The sequence below is a fragment of the Phoca vitulina genome, unplaced genomic scaffold, assembly GCF_004348235.1.
Source record: "Phoca vitulina isolate PV1807 unplaced genomic scaffold, GSC_HSeal_1.0 scaffold37, whole genome shotgun sequence".
Taxonomy (NCBI): Eukaryota; Metazoa; Chordata; class Mammalia; order Carnivora; family Phocidae; genus Phoca; species Phoca vitulina.
The window spans coordinates 8,476,157-8,498,291 of NW_022589740.1; the positions used below are offsets into that span (position 1 = coordinate 8,476,157).

Here is a 22,135-nt window from a genome sequence, read left to right on the forward strand (position 1 = left end):
TCACACTAAAGGTCAAGGCAGTTAAAACAGACTCATCTTCACAGTCTACATAATGTCATGTTCAGTGCTTTATCTTTTCTGCCATTAAATATAATACTCCACCAGCCCAAAGCCTGAAGTTTCTACTCAAGGAAAGCGAGAAAGTCTAAGAGAGAAGTCGTCTTCGGCTTCAAGAAAAGGCATGACTGCACCATCTGGGAGCAATTACCTTTCCTCACATCTAGAATTTTCTGTCTCGAAACCAAAGGTGTGACAATACCTGAACCCCAATACACCTAACATTAAAAATCATTTTAAAAAATGGGGCACCTGGGCGGCTCAGTCGGTTGAGCTTCTGACTCTTGATCTCAGCTCAAGTCTTGATCTCAGGGCTGTTGAGTTTAAGCCCTCTGCTGGTCTCTATGCCGGGCATGGAGCCTCCTTATAAAACAAAAAAAATTTTTTTTAAATACTTTAAAATATCTTAAAAATTTTAAAAATACTTTGAGGGAAAGGCAATCCCTAAAGACATACTCCTCTTTAATGACATGAGGACAACCACAGTATGCTATGTGGGATGAGCACTGACCTTAGACAAAACCCAAGCAGTTCTCTGGCCTACTCACTGTGTGATCTTGGATGAGTCATTTAACATCTTGTATTCTTTTCTTTTTCTTTTTTTTTAAGTAGACTCCATGCCCAGTGTGGAGCCCAACGAGGGGCTTGAACCCACAACCCAAGATCAAGACCTGAGCTGAGATCAAGAGTTGGACCTACTGCTTCTTACCAATATGGCCCTTAACTGACTGAGCCAACCAGGCACCATAAGTCATTTAACATTTTAAGCACTGGGTTCCTTTTCTGAAATATTAGGAGGTTTCTATTAAGATGGAGTGAGATGCTAGTTGCAAACTGTCCCACACACTCTCTGGCACATAATGCTGATTCAATAAATGGTTATGATTAGCATCACTGTTAATATTTCCCATGTTTCCAGAAAAGGGATGGAATAAATAACCAGAGTAATTAGAACAATACTTGTTTGGTGCTTTGAATATTAGCTCTGTTACCTTAGACACTGATGCATCCATGAATTAGTATCCCGAAGTCAAGATTCTATAGGATGAAAAAAGCTTTTTGCTAAACTCAAGGGCCACTGATATGCCACCCACCTCCTCAACAATGACTTAATGGAAAAAAAGAAAAACCAGGCACGGTAAGGTGGAATTTTTTTTTTTTTTAAAGATTCATTTTATTTATTTGAGAGAGAGAGTGTACAAGCGTGCAGGAGCATGAGTAGGGGGATGGGCAGAGAGAATGGGAGAGAAGCAGACTCCCAGCTGAGCACAGAGCCCAACATGGGGCTCGATGCCAGGACCCTGAGATCATGATAAGGTGGAATTTTTAAATAAGAAAAAGTTAAGCCAATTTATTCTTTTAATTAATAATGGACACACAATAATTATTAATATAGTAAGTACAATGTTCCTCTGTTCTAGAACAAGGGAAAGGTAAAGACGATGATTAATGCAGGAACTATTAATAGTAAAGAAATACCAAATATTATGTGGTGTCTCTTTACACAACTGCAGTTATAGTCCTACACTCCTAACCTTTAAATTGGATGCAAGGCACACAAGCTGTTCTTAGCAAATTCTTCTGGCTGAATTATCATATAATGATTAGTTATCAAAACAACTTCAAGCTCTTCAAGGCCTCTTACTGCTGCAAAGATAATTTACACATTTAGAGGTCAGAGTCAGCCAGGCATATTTTCAAAACATTACAACACGAGGCTTTAACTGACCAGCTGGGCTTTGTACCAAAGTACACCTAACCCCACTTCCAAACAGAAGTATAGCAAGGGTGGGAAGAATACTCATACAAAATGCCCAAGTCAAAAGGAAAATGTCCTTGAAAAAGATGTGCCTTCTTAAATCCTGCTATAAACCCACTCTTCCATCTGTATTTTGAGAGAGGAAAAAGAAAAAGTTTCTCCATACACAAGAAACAGGTGGTAAGACCCAAGAATGAGCTCTGAAATACAGCAAAATGCGCAGGAAGATCCTTATCACTGTAGATGAATACACTTTGTAACTATTAGAATCCCACCAATCACGTGTGGAATGTGCCTTGACGTCATGCTTTGTTCTCACAGAAACTGCGGGCCAAAAGAGCGGATATGTAAAAGAAATAGGAAAAGTTACAGAGGAATAAATGAGTCCCACTGGAATCTCATCTAGGCAAGTTCTATTCTGCAAGAATTAAAAGCAGCAAAGAAATTACACTGGCTCTCCAAGGAAAAGAAGCCCTCAATACTCGTAATAAAAATATTTTATCACAAACAATGAATCATGGAACACTACATCTAAAACTAATGATGTAATGTATGGTGATTAACATAACAATAATAAAATAAAATAAAAATATTTTATCAATGATTATAAGACTTCATAAATAAAGTTAGAAGGACATACCCAATTTATGAAAAGTTTTGTGCCACATAATATCTATGCAAAAATAAAGTAATTATAGGACGACCAATCTGTACTTAGACATTGAGTAAAACACTAATAGGAATACATCAAGTAGTATTTCCCTTCTATAACAGAAAGACCAAAAGTTACTCTTATTACCTTAAAATAGGACATGGGCTAAAAGTGAGAGTGAAAAATCCATGCAAGATGATAAAAGGAATGTTAGGAATGCCTGAATGCTAACAGCAGCCTTTGAATGTAAGAACGTTTTTCCACAAAAAAGTTAACCCATTCCATTCAGAGTCCAAATACCTATTTGTCTGTCTCCCTGTCTCTATGAGCAGCAACCGATTTTCACAACCCACCATTAAATGGTCTGATCAAAATGATTTTACACCGAAATGATTAACTGCCTAGGAGAGTCAAGAGCAAGTTTCAGGCTTGCTACGGCTGTGCTCATGGGGAGGACCTCACTTTAAACCTGATGGAAGATAGATGCAATGATAGGCCAGGCATGATGTACACACCCACCACAGATACTGGTTTTGCAATACCACTCTCCACCAGACAGATCCACGCTCCTTGAAGAAGTGATTGATTCCAGTGGTAGAGCAAGAAAAATGCAAGATGAGCCTGGAACATCTGGAGGTACCACAAAGGAAGGAAGTGCTTGAAAAAGGACAGGAACTTGTCAAAGGACATTGGGGCCAATCTGAAGGAATACCCGATGGCCAAAGCTAGAGCAATTTGAGCAAAAAAATCCATAATGATGGCACTGGATTAGAACCATTAGAATAAAATAACTATCCACGAGTCCACACTGATGCATATATAAGAGAACAGCTCTTCCTTATGGAAGAATGAATAAATAAATGTATAAGAAATGAAGGCAATACCAAATGACTGTTAGGCCAATAGTACAGTAATAATTATTGCAGGGAAGACCTACAATGGAATGCTAAAATCAGTGTGCAAAAGCTTGAGGAGAAGCAGGATCTTTGCACGGACTCAAAGGATCTGCCCCCAAGATATTTATTAATTACAAAGTGACTAATTTGCTAATTACAACAGCACTTTTATAGTGGAGAAACCCAGGAGATATTACTTGAATCAAGTGATCAAGATTAGCATCACCACCAATAAGAAAAACATCAAGTAACCACTCATAGCCTCACAAGTAAATATGAGAAAATGCCAGAAAACCCCCAATTCAGGAAATTTCATTCAACAAAAGAACTGACTGGTACTGTTCAAAAGTATCAAGATTATGAAAAACAAGGGAAGAACTGTGGGAGTCTGAGAAGGCAGAACAACTCAATCCAGTGTGGATCCTGCATTGGATCCTAGAACAGAAAAAGGACCTTCATGGAAAATTGGAGGGGACGCTAACAAGGCCTAGAGTGTAGCTAAAAGTGCTCTAGCAATTTAAATCTCCTGGTTCTGATCATTGTACTCTGGTTAGGTAAGATATTCACACTGAAGGAAGCTGGCTGAAGGGGGCATGTGAACTCTGTACTATCTTTGCAACTTTTCTCCAAGTCTAAAATTATTTCAAAATAAAAAGTTAAAAAAAAATGGATGGAAATGGAAAGCAACGGGGCTGACTCTTATTCCTCACTTCCATCTGACTTTCTTTTCTTTGGAGATGTTTGCAAAAGCACCTTCCTCTGCTCTACTTAGTAAACCACGGAAAGGCATAGGAAGGTGTGAGATGTGAGACTCAGCCACGCAGAACATGAGGGTGACCCTCCCCCAAAACGGATATGGTCTGCCTTCTGGGGTTAAGCTAAGCTTTTCAGTTAGACTTGAACAAAACAAAGTCTTTGCCTTCAGAACATGTTAGCAAATTCCCAAACTGGTCTTTCTTGGACTGTGCCAAAGAAGAGAACACTGGGTGTTCACAGAGTCTGTCAACAAGCGAAAGGTCTTTTGGAAAGACTGCCAGCAATGGTGGCGGGGGAGGAGGGATAACGAGAGCTAGGTTGGGAGTGGGGCGGGGTGTACAGCGGGCAAGAGAGAGAAGAGCCCAAGAGGCTTGTACGTACTCCTAGTTGCTTCCTCACCTAACAACAGTAAGTTGGGCTAACAACACCTTTAAGAGTGCTTTTGCTTACATAGTTCACACACGTACCCAAAAGGATTTTATCATTTACATTTTATTGAGATTATACGTTACCACATTGCACAAAGAATCAGAAGGGTTACACATACCCCCCTTTTAACATTTCTTTCAAAGCATTTAACTACTCGCTGTGAGTTCTTAGATTAGAGTAGGTAGCATCTACGCCCGTAATAAACACACTTAAGCAAAAACAAAAACACTGTCCACCAAAAGATATTATGTGCCTATTTTTTGCCTCAGCAATTCTACTTATGGGACATTACCTTCAAGACATACACAAGTATGGATCAATACTCACACAAGACTGTTAATTGCTGCATTGTTTATTTAAAAAAAAAAAACCTAAAAACATGCCAAATGCTCATTAAAAGAATACTCTTATAGTACATTGTACAATAGGATACTCTGTAGCATTTAAAAGGAATAATGAAAATCTAGATGTACTGACCTAGAAAGATACTCATAATCTATACTTAAGTTAAAATGTAGACAAAGTAAGAGTCTACCCGAAGGAAGAAGGCTTATTTGCATGTATATGTATAGAAAATATATAAAAGGATGTATATCAAACTTAACAGGAATATATGGAGGGAGGGACACCTGGGTGGCTCAGTCAGTTAAGCGTCTGCCTTCGGCTCAGGCCTTGATCCCAGGGTCCTGGGATCGAGCCACGCATCAGGCTCCCTGCTCAGTGGGGAGTCTGCTTCTCCTTCTGCCTGCCACTCCCCCTGCTTGTGTGCTCTCTCTCTCTGACAAATAAATAAATAAAATCTTAAATACAAAACAAAACGGAGTATATGGAGGGATAGTGGGGTTCCTATGTCATTTTTTTAAGTAGGCTCCACACCTAGTGTGGAACCCAAAGTGGGGCTTGAACTCACAACCCTGAGAAGATCTACACTGAGATCAAGAGTCGGACATTTAACTGACTGAGCCACCTAGGCCCCTCATCTTAAGTCATTTTTATTTTTATTTTTTTTAAAGATTTTATTTATTTATTTGGCAGAGAGAGACGCAGCGAGAGAGAGAACACAAGCAGAGGGAGAGGGAGAAGCAGGCTTCCCGCTGAGAAGGAGTCATTTTTAAAATAACCAGTAGAGGGGCGCCTGGGTGGCTCAGTCATTAAGCGACTGCCTTCGGCTCAGGTCATGATCCCGGGGTCCTGGGATCGAGCCCCGCATCAGGCTCCCTGCTCTGCGGGAAGCCTGCTTCTCCCTCTCCCACTCCCCCTACTTGTGTTCCCTCTCTCGCTGTGTCTCTCTCTCTCTGTCAAATAAATAAATAAAATCTTAAAATAAAATAAAATAAAATAACCAGTAGAGATTATTCTTTTAACTGTAATTTTTTTGAAATGAAAATAACATATAGGCAGTTGTGCTTCTCTACACCAGGAGGGAACAATCGGAAAAGGAAGTCAAGGAGATGGATTCATTTACAATTGCCTCCAAAGAACAAAATATCTAAGAATAAATTTAATGGAGGTAAAATACTTGTACACTGCAACTATAAAACAATGCTGAAATAAGTTCAGACAAATGTAAATACATGGCAAGACATCATATGTTCATGAACTGGAAGACTTAATACCATCAAGGTAACAATACTGCCACCTATGGAATTAGTGCAGTTCCTATCAATAGCCTTTTTTTCTTCTTCCAGAAATAGAAAAGCTGATCCTTAAATTCATATGGAACTGCAAGGGGCTCTGAATATCCAAAGCATATTGAAAAAGAGGAACAAAGTTGGAAAATTCACAGTTCCCAATTTCAAAACTTACTACAAAGCTATAGTTATCAAAAGAGAGTAAACTGGCACAAGGACAAACAGACTAATGAGGAAAAAACTAAGGGTCTAAACCTAAATCCTCACATATATGACCAGTTGATTATTTTAAAGGGTGTGAAGACCATTCAATGGGGGAAGAGAGTCTCTTCAACAAATGGGACAACTAGATACACACATACAAGAGAATTAAGTTGAACCCTGACCTCATACCTCATAAAAAATTAAATCAAAATGGATTAATACACTAAACGTAAGAGAGAAAAACACAAAATTCTTGGAAGAAAACATAGGGATAAATCTTCCTGACTTTGGATGAGGCAGCAATTTTTAGACATCAAAACCAAGAACAACAAAAGAGAAAAATAAATCACTTGGACTTCATCAAAATAAAAAACTTTTGTGTGTCAAAGCACATTACCAAGGTAGTGAAAAGACAAGAAAAAGAGAAAATATTTGCAAATCATATACCTGATAAGGGTCTAGTATCTAAAATATATAAAGAACTCTTACAGCTCAACAACAAAAAGACAACCCAATTTATTTTTTTGTAAGATGACCCAATTTAAAAATGGGCAAACGATTTGAATTGACATTTCTCCAGAGAAGATACACAAATGGTCAATAAGCACATGAAAAGATGATCAATATCATTTGGAAAGACTGCCAGCAATGGTGGCGGGTGAGGGGGGATAACGAGAGCTAGGTTGGGAGTGGGGCAGGGTGTACAGAGGGCAAGAGAGAGAAGAGCCCAAGAGGCGTGTATGTACTCCTAGTTGCTTCCTCACCTAACAACGGTAAGTTGGGCTAACAACACCTTTAAGAATGCTTTTGCATTCTTAGGGACATTGGGGACATTAGGGACATGTAAATCAAAACCTCAATCAAGTACTATTTCATAGTCACAAGGATGGCTACAATAAAGAAAAAAAGGAAAACATGTGTTGGCAAGGATGTGGAGAAATTGGAACCTTTATGGGAATATAAATGTAAATGGTTCAATTTCTGTGGAAAACAGTGTGACAGTTCCTCAAAAAAGTTAAGCAGAATTAGCATATGACCCAGCAATTGCACTCCTAGATATATGCTTAAGAGAACTGAAAACAGGGACCCAAATACTTATACATCCATGTTCATAGCAGCGTTATTCACAATAATCAAAAGGTGGGAAAAGGTGGAAAAACCCCAAATGTCCATCCACAGATAAATACATTAAAAAAACTGTGCTAAGTGAAAAAAGCCAAACACAAAAGGCTGCATATTATACAACTGCATTTATATAGGACATATCCAGAATCAGTAAATTCAGAGAGAGAAAAAGCAGAGGCTGAGGGAGGAGGGAATAAGGAGTCACTGCTTAATGGGTACAGGGTTTCCTTTTGGGGTAGGAAAAATGTGTTGGAACTAGACAGAAGGGGCAGCTATGCAACACTATGATGGGCTGAATGCCACTGAATTGTTCATTTTTAAATTATTCACTTTTATGCTATGCGAATTTCATGTCATTGAAGACAAATACAATTGAAAAGAAATAATACACGGGTAAGAGGAAAACATTAATTCCCCACTGAGTTACCTTCTGCTAGAATAGTAAGATCGTGGTACCAGTGCAGATGGGCGCCTTCCGTATCCGGATACCTCCCTGGGCAGCAGTCTGGGTGGATAAAGGACTGCCACCGGGGAAAATGACACATAATCAAAATCAGCGACTGTTCATAAGCACTGGCCCCGGGGTAGCCAAATGATCCACTGCCTGGGAAACAGCCCAGAATAAGGGCTGAGAGGTCACACAGCCTTCTCTCTCCAAACTTCATCTACAGCGGTGGGCATCCAAAGGCGTCCCACACCCTTCTTTATAGGGGCAGAAACCGAACAACGGCCACTCCACGGCCCACACACAGAACCCTGGCCAGGGACTTGGGAAAGATTTACTGATCTGGGATAAAAGCTGTTTGTTACCATTTTACCAAGCTCTAGAAATGAATATCTCCCCTATTCCTTCAGCACAGATCCTCTCGGGGGGTCATCTGTCAGGATGCACACCCTCAACAGCAACAGGGCGGCTGTGTACGTGACTCTCTGGTTCTTGTTCTTTTTTTGTGGTGGTAAAGTTCCGGGGGTGGGGGGACAAGGGTGCTCCTGTGAAGGCATGAAGTCTCCCCGGCAGGGAGCTTTCATGGCAAGAGAAATTCACACCAGAACAAGCAATGTCCGTTTAGCCACTCATTTTCTGGGTCATATAAATTAACTCTTCGTTAAATTACTCCTTCTCTCAACAGGTACCAACAACTTCATTTTAATTTAAGCTGTCTGCTTTGGCCATTTCCATGGGGTTACCAGGAAGAAAGAGAACTTCAGATCAAAAGGCCGCTTTTCAAAACTCCTTAAAATCATAATGTTTCTCGGATAAGAAAGAATGACAACTTCAACTTCTGTATCTTCACTTGTTAATTCTCTTGATGAGAATAAATAGGTCATCGATACAAAGTGGCGAAATCAAAAGCGTTTCTTTTATGTTTGAGGAAGCTGGGATAAGAGGAACAGGGAACCTCAACTCTCTATATGTTTACGTTCAATTGTCCACATTTTTCCTCATTTTAAGTGTCACTATTACATATTTAAAAAACTCCAGACACTAACAGTTGAAACCCCATTCGATATCTTTAAATATTCAAAAATATATACACTTGTGGATCTGAGTTTAAGGAATAAAAAAAAAAGGCTCATGAATTCTCTACTTCATTTCGCTGGATCTCAAGACATTTTATAAAATATAAAGCAGCTCAAGCTTATTAGCAATTCGAGACTTTACAGTGTTTCTGCTTCCCTTCAATCCTTGGCAGGGCTGGTTTCCATCACTTCCTCAAGAGTTCCTAAAATGAGAACCCTCCGTTAAGGTTTAGATTTAGAGACTTACAAAGTCAAAAAGAAATCATAACTCCTACACTTTTAATCATCCATCCTCCTGGTCGATGATTTACCCCCTACTTCCCACCAGGAAATGAAGAAAGTTTTGAGGAACGAGTTATTCCCAATGTAAATCTCCAGTCAGCCTCTGTCAATCATGTTAGCCTTTGCCCCGGGGTAGCCCTTCTCCACCTCCTGCCTGAAAACCACACTACTATTTAATTGCTTTGTGACTTCACCTTTTATTAAGAGGCAGAAAAAACATAAAGAGCTAAAACAAGGAGATAAGCCCACGGCCATAAATCGTCCCCTTAGGCAATGAAACCTGCCTCTCTGGCGCAATAAGGTGGGCACTGTGAAAACCCCCGACAAGTGCCATTCTGCAGGAGTCCGGGGTCCCCATCACTTACAGAAACCCCTCCAGGTCTCTGGAGTGCGGTGCCATCGATCAGAACCCGGGGCGGTCAGCCGCCCGCTTCCCATTGCCAGTGTGAAGGGCACAGCCTGCGACTCGCTGCACTCTCCGCCCCGGTCCACCCCACAGTGTCTTCTATTATCACGGAGCAAAAGAAAAAAAAGACACAGAAGAGAATGAGTGGTGAAAAATTCTATCCCTTGACAGCACCCCAATCTGCGAGCCCCTCTCCCCAGAAATCAGCCTACGTGGTCTATAACCCAGGGAAAACACCTTCGCTGAAGGTGTACCCTCACGGACGGAGAAGAATGTCCCCTCTCCCATCCCGCTGGCTTCCCTTCTGAGTCCCCATTTCTTCCTTTGCAGTGAGATGGAAATCCTTATCAGATTACACCACATTCCTGAGTGTGCCCGAGCCACCCCTGCCCTCTGGATGATTACATCCAGTGACTCACACAAGCCAAGCAGGACCTGGGGTTTAAAGCCCTGGGAAAAGAGCACTTAGTAACTTTTCTCGCATGTTACCAGCTAGGGAAGAAAGACTTCGAGTGTTTTGAAAGCCTACTGATGTGTCTAAGAAAGTGGGTTTAGGACATTGTTCAGGAAAAGCATGCAAGTATTTGCAGGGGGTGGGGTGAGAGGGAGAGAGTAAGTGAATGTGTGTGCGCGCGCGCGTGCACATATGTAAAGATCTAAGCATAAAAAAAAGCCTGGTAGGACATATAATAAACTTAGAGGGGTTATATGAAGGGGTGATCTAGAAGGTAGAATCCAAGAGTCAGGTTTTTTTCTGTATACATGTTTTCTGACAATGGGTAGGTCTCGTTTTTTCATTAATTTTAACGATGAAAGGTAAAATCTGGAAAAGAATGGTGACCTGTCTTTCCAAACCAAAAATCAGAACACATGGTCTACCGAGGCATATTCATCTCTCATCTAAAAAATGCAAGAGGCAGTTCAGGAAAAGTAATTTAGTCAGTAGAATGTGGAAGTAATTTTCAGTGATTTCAGTAATTTTTTAGAAATGGAAGACAGAATATCTAAAACAGGGCTGCCTGAAATATCCAGCCAGTCTAGTAGCATTTGATATTGAACAAATGCCACAAGTCCCTAAGTCAGTTAACATCATGTCTTACTTCAGGCCATGGGAAGTGACCCCAGGAGCATCTTTCTTGGTCCTCGGCCAGCACGCTCATGAGGAATTTGGCTCAAGTCAATGAACAGTTTCTGCATTTACTTTTTGCAAAAGGACTACCCAAGGAGAGATGAACAAAGAAACAAGAAACAACATCAGAGTCCCTAAGAAATCTGGGTCGGAGCTCTCTCAAAAAAAAAAAGAAAAAAAAAAATTGCGATTGGCTACTTCATGTGGGGAAAAATTAATTTGCATTTGTATTTCAAACCATACTTCAAATTAAGTTTCACACAGATGAACTATTTAAAAATGCGAACTAAAACCATAAAACAACAACACAACGTAGGTGAATGTCTATGCAGTCTGGTTGGACGTGTTGATATTCACTCATTCTCTCTACAAATGTTGCAAAGCGCCAGAAACCTAGCTGTGGACAACACAGACTCAGCCCCTGTCCCCGGGGAGCCACGGACTAGCCAAGAAAACAGGGCAAAGTAAATCAACGCAAAATAATTGCATCCTGGTAAGTCTCAAAGCGATAAAAGAGGATTATGAGATGGAGAATGCCGGAGGGAATGACCAAGGCTGGACAGGACAGCACTCTCTGAGAACCGGAAAATGACAGGGACAGTGAACCACTGATGTGCACTTCTGTGCACGGGGTTGATTTCTTTGAAGACCTTTGCATAAATTCACCCATTTACGCCTCCCAACAGCTCTGAGATAAGTAAGGACTATTATGATGACGACTGTGATGTTCCAGGGGAGGAAGAGTTCGTGAAGGGGTCCAAGGGCACGGAGCTGGGGAATGGGGAAGCCAGGCGAACCCAAGCAGCCTGCTCTGGGGCGCTCTCTGGGGAACCACCTCTCTGAATGAGACAGAGTCAGCCGCAAGTGATGTGTGTGAGCACAAGCGTGAGTGCGTGTGGGTCTGTGTACGTGCACGTGTGCTCACGAACAAAGGAACAGCACCTGCAGAGTCCTGGGGGCAGGAAAGAGGCTGGCACGTTCCCTGGATGGAAAGGAGGCCAGGGGTGCTGGAACACAGTGATCCACAGGGAGAGTAACAGAGGTGAGGCTGGAGAGCAGGCCACAGTAAGGAGACTGCCTTGACAGCTCAGGCAGGGGTGTGTGGGGATGGGACAACACCTGAAAGAGGTCATTCTGCTATGCAAAGGGCTGACTGCAGGAAGAACACTTAAAGGCATTCCTGCTTCCTAGTCAGTCTATATGGGAACCACAGGCAAAAGAGTTCACTACCAAAAATTAAATATTTACTTCCTTTTAAAAACACGGTACAGAATTCAAAGGCAAAGGACATAAAAACTTATACTATTTTAATAATAAAAGATATTTTACAGTAAAAACTCTCTTGCAAGTTACTAACAAAAAAAGCAAATGTCCCTCTGGAGATACGGGCAAAGGACAGGAACAGAGAATTCACGGGAGAAATATTAATGGTTTGTAAATACATGACAAAGGTTCACTTGTCCATAAAACTGGATTAAGGTTTTTTAATTCCACTTTAATATTAAGAAGAGTGTGCGAAAAATATCTCTTGCATACTGCCAGTGGAATTTGTAAACTGGTTCAGATTTTTCACATAATACATGTTAAAAACCTCTTTCCTGAATTTATATTAAAGATCATTAAGAGCAGCCTCAAGAACAGGATGATATGCATTGCCATATATGTTGTATGGTGACAGATGGTCATGAGCACTGAGTAATGTATAAACTTGTCAAATCAGTCTGTTGTATACCTGAGACAAATATAACACCGTATGTCAATTATGCTTCAATAATAAGAAAAATTATGCCGCCATGACTGTGACCACTGATACGGAGAGAAGTTTACAGTGTATCAGGAAAAGCAAGTTGAAGGGCACCTGGGTGGCTCAGTCAGTTGAGCGTCGGACTCTTGATTTTGGCTCAGGCATGATCTCAGGGTCGTGGGATCGAGCCCCGCCTCAGGATCCGCACTCAGCGTGGAGTCTGCTTAGGATTCTCTCTCCCCCTCTGCCCCTTCCCCTGTTCTCTCTCTCTTTCTCTCTCAAATAAATAAATTAAAAAAAAAAAAAAAGAAAAGCAAGTTTCATTTTTGTATTTAAAAATCTTATTTAGGCATATACATACAGTAAAGCCTCTGGAAGAACATTAACAGTGGGTATTTAATCGTGGTAGGATTATGTGTGTTAAATACGTCTTTTTTGTCTACGTATCTTTAATTTTTCTACAGTCGATATACATTGCTTATGAGAGTAAGCGAAGTAATCAAAGAAAGTATCTAGATCGTAACATTAAAAGGCTAAACTGTCTAGTAGACGGGGTCACAGACAGGAGACTCAGCGTAGGCTGAAGATGAATCAGGAAACGGTGTGGTAGAAAGGGACTTCTAGAAGCATCTATGAAATCTAAAACCTCATTTCACAGATTAAGAAATCATCTACCCTCTCCCTACTTCATGTACCCATTGCCTGACGGTAAGCACAGCCTCCGACAAGGTTTCTAGAACCAAGAACTGAGAACCATTGCTTGCTTATCCACTCATTAAAACACCCAGCACCATGCGACAAGAGTGCATAAATATGGTCACTGCAGTACTCAACTTCTGAGTGACATTATCTGGGTCCTACCTCTTGGGCAGCAAAGGTCTTTGGCAGCCCTCTGGATTCCCTGGTCCATTTCACACCTGGGCTATTCTGAATAGCTCCTCTTTCTCAAATCAAAAACTGCAAACCCACTGCTCTTAGTCTCAACCATACCTTCTTCCTTCTCCTTTCAGGAGTTATATTCAGGTCCTAAGTCTGGAGCCCCCTCAAATATTCCTTTCTAAGTCAAAGCATCTGAGTCTACATCCTCCATCCCTTCCCTCCCTCCTCCCTCCTCCCTGCAAGGAGAAAGCCCCCTCCCTCCTCCTCTGCCTCCCCCGCCTCACTGGGTCCCTCGTCCTCCCCCCAACCCCAGGGGGCATGCCACTTGGCTCCTTCCTTTCCTAGCACATTCTAGAGCTGGGTATCGACACCTGTCCCTCCCTCAACTTTCCATCATGTCACGAAGCACCAAGAATGGGGGTTTATAGTCAGAAAGCCTGCGTACACACCCAGCCCTACCACTGACCATCTCCACGAGCTTAAGTGAGCAAGTCACTTAACTCCTCCTCTACAGAGCAAGGTCAATAGTGGCTGCCCCAGCTCCTCACAGCTCTGCCGTGAGGCTCCAGTGGAGTGCTCTGTGAGCTCATAAAGCACTTTCACGTTCCACTTATTTCACACGCCCGTCACTACTGTCTCCTCGTTACCAGTGACCTGTCAGGATCCACTGAGGCAGGATGGCTACGTGCCACCTTTAGGTTGCTCACAGTGTCAACACAAACAATACAACGATGTGAGCACTTTAGATATTACTGTGAATTACAAATTGGATAATCATCATATGTCACTGCAAACAAGTATAACCTTTTCTTTAATTGTAAGAGTACGGACCATTTTTTTAAGATTTTGTTTATTTATTTGTCAGAGAGAGAGAGAGCACAAGCAGGGGAAGCGGCAGGCAGAGGGAGAAGCAGACTCCCCGCTGAGCAGGGAGCCCGATGCGGGACTCGATCCCAGGACCTGAGCCGGAGGCAGATGCTTAACCAACTGAGCCACCCAGGTGTCTGAGTATGGACATTTTTTCCTTAAAGATTATTTATTTTTAGAGAGAGAGAGCATGAGCAGGAGAGGCAGAGGGAGAGAGAATCTCAAACAGACCGCACACTCATCACAGAGCCTGATGCGGACCTCCATCTCACAACCCTGAGATCTCAACCTGAGATGAAGTCAAGATTTGGACACAACCAACTGTGCCACCCAGGCACCCCTGAGCATGGATTTCTGGAAGACAGTACTGGGCAACAATTAACTGAGCACATACCAAGAGTCAGGCACTGTTCTCAAGTACCTTACATCAACTATCACCTAGCAGCACTGTAAGAGAGGTTTTAGTATTAATTCCATTTTATTGATGGGAAAACTGAGGCCGAGTAGTACAGCCGTGATTTGAACGCAGGCATCTAGCTCTAGAGCCCATGCTCTTCTTACCCACTGTCCCGTAACTCCTTTGTGACAAAGGACTGAAGTGGAGAGAAAGAAACCAGGCAGGAGGCCACAGCTCTAGAGTATCAGAGGCACGAATGTGGACCTGAACGAGGACACCTGGAATCTTTTAGCAAACAAACGTATTCAAATTGCTAACTGACAATGTTGCTGAGGGCTTAGGGTCACCAGGCACTTCCATATACCACTAGTTAGAATATAAACTGGTACCTGTTGAGAAGACCATTAGCAGAGTGAATCAAAAACGGGAATGGAACATTCCCGCATTCCCGCTGACTCAGCCAAGCCACTGAGAGCAGGATGTCCTGGGGAACTAATCATGGGTGTGCACAAAAGGAGACAGGGTAGGGAAGCCGGCACATCACCATGGAAGTGAATTGCACACACTTAAAATGATGCTGGAGAAAAAGAGGAATAAGTATCTGCTTTCTTTTTCTCAGATTTTATTTATTTGAGAGAAACAGAGATAACGACAGAGATAGAAAGAGGGAGCACAAGCCGGGAGGAGAGGGAGAAGCAGGCTCCCCGCTGAGCAAGGAGCCCAAAGTGGGACTTGATCCCAGGACCCTGGGATCATGACCTGAGCCGAAGGCAGACGCTTAACCAACTGAGCCACCCAGGCGCCCCGAGGAATCAGCATCTTCTTAAGGAAGAGAGGTATGCAAAAAAAAAAAAAAAAAAAAAAAAAAAGCCCATTCATATGAGCTTTCTTATCTGACTGGTTCAAGTTTTGAGTGGGTTTACCAGCTGTGTGAGCATGGGCAAGTCATTTAATTTCTCTGCACCTCAGTTTTCTTATGTTTAAATGCGGATAACAAAAACCCACTGTACCGGCTTGTGAGAATTTATAAATGAATATATGTCAAGTGCTTGGGATAGAGCCAGGCATAAAGCAAGCCTGTGATAAATGTTACTCAGTTTGCAAATCAGGCAAGTTAGCACACATAGCACACATAACACTCACACACACACACACAGACACACATCATTACAAATATTTGTAATATAAATATTATAAGTAATGCATCAAAATTTTACCATGGATTATCTCTGGAAGTGGCAGGACTAGACTTTTTTTTTTCCTTTTAAATTCTCTGTATGTTCTAAATTCTCTTTACTTGAATAAAGCCAGCAATCTATTAATATTGAAGTATCTCCATTTTTTTCAAGTGGCCTTAATAACACTCCTTTCAATCTATTCAGTTTCTCTAATATAATCCACCCTATGCATATTGTGTTTATGGAAATAGGGTACTTTTACTGATTTAATCTGAGGAGTAATATATTTTCCGCTTTATTCTTCAGAGCCAAGCAGCTTGCTCATATTTTATCCTGTAAAAGTCTCTTCTGCCCTCTTACACATTTACAGAAGAAGAGCACTCCAAGAGGCTTATGAGAGCATAAAAGCTCGGGGGAAAGAATGGATTAAGGTCTCCAAAAGGCAAAGGTAAAGGACACAAACATGACAACTTCAGGACAGCCATACAGAAAAAAAGTATACCTTACCTCAATCAGGTCAGGCCACAAGATGACTGTGATCAGTGTTTTAGCTCCAGGGACAATCTCCCCTGTGTGGTCCGAAGATGGAGGCAATTCAACGATTCAGCAGGCTGTCCAGCCAGCCATGAGACAATCATTCTGAAAGAAGAAGAATCTTGGTGAGGGAAATGTGGGGGAGCAATACCCTTGCCAGGCCCAGGACCTGCAGGAGAGGGGAATCGATGACTAGACACAGCTATGGAGTAGAGTTAAGTCGTTTTCCGGGGGGGTGGGGTGGGGGCGGAAGGGACGGCCCAGAGTGACAGATGGACTAGGAGATGATGCAAATGGGAGTGTCCTTTGCTCTCGGGACAAGCTTAGCTGCTGGCTCTTGGGGTATGTCCCAGTCCCTTCAAAGACAAGGGCTGGTTCCTCCCAGACTTTTCACCTTTCACTTCCATGCTGTTCACGTATTTGGTCTGTGTGTACGGAAGGCAGCTCACAAGTACCATCGATTTTTATATTTTGGTGTCCCTGTCATTTCAGAGTCAGACCACTCCATAAGAAGCACATGGCCTTTCTCAGAAAACTAGCTCCACCGAGGATTTTCTCTGTGCGTGGCAGTTCCCTGGGATTCAAACCTTGGGATGATTTTCCAGCCATCCCTCACTGTGGGATCAGTGCAGCACCCCTTTCCCTTGGAATGCCCTACTGTTCCGTGTCTCTTTCTCGCTCTGGTCCACCCACTATGCTGCCAGGTACCGTGTCACCCCCAGCTGCCCCCAGCAGCAGCCTCGAGCCTGGCCTCTCTCCGCAGATCACCACCCACCCAGGCTCTCTTGCGGAGTAGCTGCTCCCGTCCTCCTCCTACCCGTGTCACCCTCAACAATCCCCTCTCTCCTGAGTCTCAGTTTTCTGGACTGCGAAATGAAGAACAGAATAAAATGGTCTCCATCCTCATTGTGCTTCGAAGTCAGATGTCCCTGCGCTTCAATCCTGGCCCAGGTGCTCCTCACCTTTCCGTGGAGCTCAGTCTGTCACGTGTAAAATGGGAACAAGGGTATCTACCGCTAACGTTACTCTAAAGGGAAGAATTACGACACCACGTGCCTGGCGTACAGCAGAAGCTCGAGAAATAGGAGTGCTTCCCATCCCACCTTAGAGGATGCCTCCAAATCTAAACTTTGCTGGTCTTCGAATTTCCAAATCTAGCATTCTCTTACATCCGGGTCCATGGCGGTAATAATATTCTCTTCTGTCAAATATAAACTCCTCTGCTGACTCTCAGCTGCTTCCATAATCTAGCTCTACTTTATCTTATCTTCCTCCAACTTCCAACAAATACCGCCTGTCCTCGTCAGGCTAAGTCTTCCTATGTTCCAAAGAACACACACTTAGACCCTGCCTTTGTACCCATCACTCCCCACGCAGGATAGGGCTTTTCTTATCCCTTCTGTCAAGGCTCAGCTGAGCCCGTGGCCCTTCCAAGGCCCACGTTCTAGGCAATTTAACCCTCATACGGTGTCCTAACAGCATTGTCCATTGTTTTGTGTTTATTAAGCTCAGTGGTCCAGCTGGAACAGGACAATTCTGATTAAGTTTTCCACTTTAGTGTGGACCACATTTCAGTGTTTACAAACCCAGTATTTTTTGGATCCGCTTTGCAAATGCTTTTTGAAATTTATACGCCTTTGTGCCTTGAGGTAATGAGATTTTTTTTTTTATTGATGCCACCATTTTCACTTGCCCGGAGAGGCTCACGCGGGAGCTTATTCCATCAGCAAAAAGTAAACCATACATAGACAATGCAGGGGCCTTCTCATGGAGCCAGGAGATGAGTTCTAAGCACATCCAATGCCTGTAGATTTGGTGTCAAAGCACATGTGTTCTAATTTGAAGAGCCATCTTGTGATCAAACTCTCTGCCTCAACGGGGATGACCCGCAGTGGAGAAAGAGGACTGGCTGCCAGCCTTTTACCTCAAGAAAGATGATCGCTGTAGTTTCAGGACTAAATGAAGGTTCTAAGGGTGATGAATGAACACAGGTCAAGGAAGACAGAGGAAGAAGCGCCGAGGAGTGGATACAGGTGCAGAATACCCGTGCAGGTGGAGAGGCACACTAACCCAGCCAAACACGAGTGACGCCAAGTCTGTGGATGGGGGACTCACAAGAGGTCACTGAGCTTAGCAACAAGTAAGGTGGCCACTGGTGACCCCTGAGGACAATTTGCAATCGAGCTGGTGAAGTACCCAGACTGAAGGGGACTGAGGAGAAACCAGGAGGGCACGTGGAGACAAGCAGAGACAAGCCACCGAGTTTGTGCTGGTCATTTTGTACCCTGAAGCTTGCCTGACTGAGACCAATAAAAGTACCTCCCCTCGCTTTTTCCCTCGCTCCTCACTTCACCAAATGCACAGAGCTCGGTCACCAAAAACAACTGACTGCAGACCCTTCCAACCTCTCCGTCCACCACCACCTGTGCGTGCCTGGTTTGGGTTCTCTAAGAAACCTTCCAGAACTATTCAACAGCCATATGCTATCCACTCTCAGCATCTACCTACATTCTATTTCCCTGCTTCAGGAGAATGAAGGGGAAAAAAAAAAAAAAAGAAAACGTCCAGATTCAGGTCAGATACCAGATGACTACCTCTGGGTGACATGTATAATATAAGCTAAACTGTCAAAAAGATAACTTCAAACATTTTTTTCTTCCTTCAAAATAGTGCTTTCTTGTAAGTTTAGAACAATCGGATAGGTACCTCCGAAACTAAGAATACACTCTATGTTCATTAACTGAATTAATTATGAAATGAACTGAGTTAATTGAATTTAAATTTTATTATTTTTTTAAAGATTTTGTGTATTTATTTGACAGAGAGAGACACAGCGAGAGAGGGAACACAAGCAGGGGGAGTGGGAGAGGGAGAAGCAGGCTTCCTGCTGAACAGGGAGCCCGATACGGGGCTCGATCCCAGGACCCCAGGATCACGACCTGAGCCGAAGGCAGACGCTTAACAACTGAGCCACCCAGGCGCCCCTGGATTTAAATTTTAAAAAATTAAAAAAAGAAAACAGAAAAATCAGATCTGAATAGAGAAAAAAATGATAAGCATTATTAGCATTTTTAATCGTCTACTTTGGTATGTGCGCATGATACATTTTACAAACATAATACACGAGTGTGTGAGTGTGTCTCTAGGGACCTAAAGAGAGACTCGGTAACAGAACGATTGTGAGCTGTGTTTTCGGTAACATTTCTTAACAGAAACTCTGGTCTCTCTGCCCACAGTACCCCAGCTTACCAGCTTCTGCGCCGTGCCTTCTAGCGTTTGCCTTAGCAAACTCTCTTCCCCCTCCTCTGTCATGTCTTGACCACTGAAGAGCCATTCTGGTCACAAGATAAATATTTCTGTTTCGGAACCAAGGCCACTCTCTCTCAGCCCCTACAAACTGAACCCCATGGCCATTTACTTTCCAACATTCCAAATACCCTTCAGGATTCTTCAGCTGGTTATACGTTGGTGATGTCTATAGTAACAGTATACACGTGGGCCCACGCTTTGGCCGGGGGTAAGAAGCACGGCTGCATAAATATTTTATGTAGAGCCAGTGCTGAAATTCTAGACGAGGAAGCATTCACAGGTCCTCGGTCATCTGCTGGCTGCCCAAGGTGGCAGATTTTTATTAATGCTGCGAGCAAGCTTTGCCATCTGCTATAGGGTTCTCCTTGCTTTAGTCCTAAATATATACCCCCCCACACACACTCCCCAAATGTTTATTTTATGATGCAGTAGCCGTGCTGTGGGCCGGGCAGCGAAGGATGGAGGCTGATCAGCAACACTGTCTGTAGTCGCTGTTAGTCTAGTGCGTGCAAAGTCTGAGGGCAGAAGTGTACGGTGTGTGTGGGCCAGGTGGGTGAGCTTCCCCATAGGAATATTAACAGGACGAAATCACCCAACGTCAGAGAAGGGAAAAGGAAAAGCTCTCCTGATGCTTTTATGAATTCACTGAGGATGTATGGAAAATGCTTAGGAATTGGAAGGCTACTCTTCGGGAATCAACAGGTTTCCAGACTGGCTTTGGAAACAGCCCAATGACAAGTGCCTTCATGCACCTGGTTTGGAGCAGATACAACCACCCACAAATCTGGAGCCATGATGAAGAGCAGGAGATGCCTCCAAGTGGTGAACTGACCACAGGGGACCCATGCTCATGACTGGTTGTTGGCCAGGCATGGGCAGTTCCGACTCCGGGGCGGGAGGCTTCTCAGGATCTCTGTCTCTCTCAACGTGCCTCGTTCCTGTGGTTAGAGAGTGCTGGCTTCCCTGAATCAGGGAGGCTGTGGCCGGCTTCCTTAAGAAGAACACAGCTTAAGAGGAGAGCAATCACCCTCATTCTTGCACAAGAGCTGAGTGTGAAACTCGGAGCCACAGAGGGTCACACCTGCTCGTTGGCTGCACCCCCAGACACACAGGGGCCCCAAGAGAATGGCAGGATGTGGAGCTTGGACTCCTCCTGTGACAAAGTGTCCCCCCACCCCCCAGCCTCAATTCTGACCCAAGAGCAGCAGGGATCAGTGTGAAGAGATGACCCAGGGGGCCTTCTGACTTCATGACAAATAGCAGAAGCCTGGAACTCTGGCACAATCTTGGGAGGGCGATACGGGAAAGAGCCGCAAGCTCAACCTTTCTGCTACCACCAGATACGCTGATTCAGAGAAATACAGTATTTTTTCACCCCTGAGTTTGTGTACCAAGATTCATTCCCAATTTGAATTAACAACTGAGTGAGCAAATGAACTCCTGAAGCCAAAAGGATTAGTATCTGGTAACCTATATATATTTTCTGAGAGTATTAGTTCAAACTCGTCGATTTCCATCAGGAGATCAGAATGTTATTCAGAGTAAAGGATGTCTCTAGAGCAGAGATTCAGGAGGCTTTTCCACCATGCAGGCATTCACCGTGAACTTCAGCCTTGCTCGTCACCAGGGCTGTTTAAAGGGTCCGCACTCACAGAGACATCACCTGCTCGCGGCCACGAGGCCTCGTGGGGTGGAGTCACTTTGGAAAATTCACTGTCATCCATGACCCTGATTCCCCAGTCTGGCCCAAGCTTTTTCAGGTCCAACATCCAGATTTTCTTGGAGCCAAAGATGATTCCTCCCACAGAGTGTGAGGTTAATGAATAAACCCACAGCAACATGTTCATGGTATGCGTGGGGGGAATGCTTTTGTCCTCTCCACATCAACTACTCCCTTCTTTGGAATTTTCTGACCCAGCTAGAGGGTCAGAGGTGACCCTCCCTTACTGCCTCCCAGTACGCACACCTCTCACCCAGCCATGGCCTCACGGGGCCCATAAAGACATCAGACCCAGGCGAAGAGAGAGGCTTCTCTCATAGGGCTTCAAAGCAGCAGCTTTGGGTGCCAGAAGCAGGTGGCCCCGTGAAAGACAGAGCTGGTCTGCGGAAAGGGGGGGTGAAACTGAGAGCAGTCAGGACAACACACAGCATCCTCTAACTTCCTTGTGCTTTCTGGGTTTGATCCTAGGTTTTCTCTAAGGATCCTGGATTCTTTGGGGGTACTTCAGTATCCTGAGAAAGCCCTCCGGAAGTTGGTTTTGATCCTCACAGCCAAAGAGACCCAAGTGAATACCATCCTTTCCCCATTACCATGTTCTCAAGTTAGTAACTGGGTGTGCTGGGTGAGCACTGGACCAGACCCGAGAAAGTAGAGCCAGGC

At 43.5% G+C, this 22,135-nt stretch overlaps 1 protein-coding gene across 6 annotated transcripts in view; it reads right to left on the reverse strand.

The window, feature by feature from the left end:
* KANK1 (KN motif and ankyrin repeat domains 1) overlaps positions 1 to 22,135 on the reverse strand; it is a 200,954-nt gene that overhangs the window by 120,139 nt on the left and 58,680 nt on the right. For all 6 annotated transcript variants that reach the window (XM_032427649.1, XM_032427654.1, XM_032427650.1 and 3 more), the window contains exon 2: positions 16,420 to 16,551. The gene's annotated coding sequence lies outside the window, so the exon portion shown is untranslated. The remainder of the gene's footprint in view (positions 1 to 16,419; positions 16,552 to 22,135) is intronic.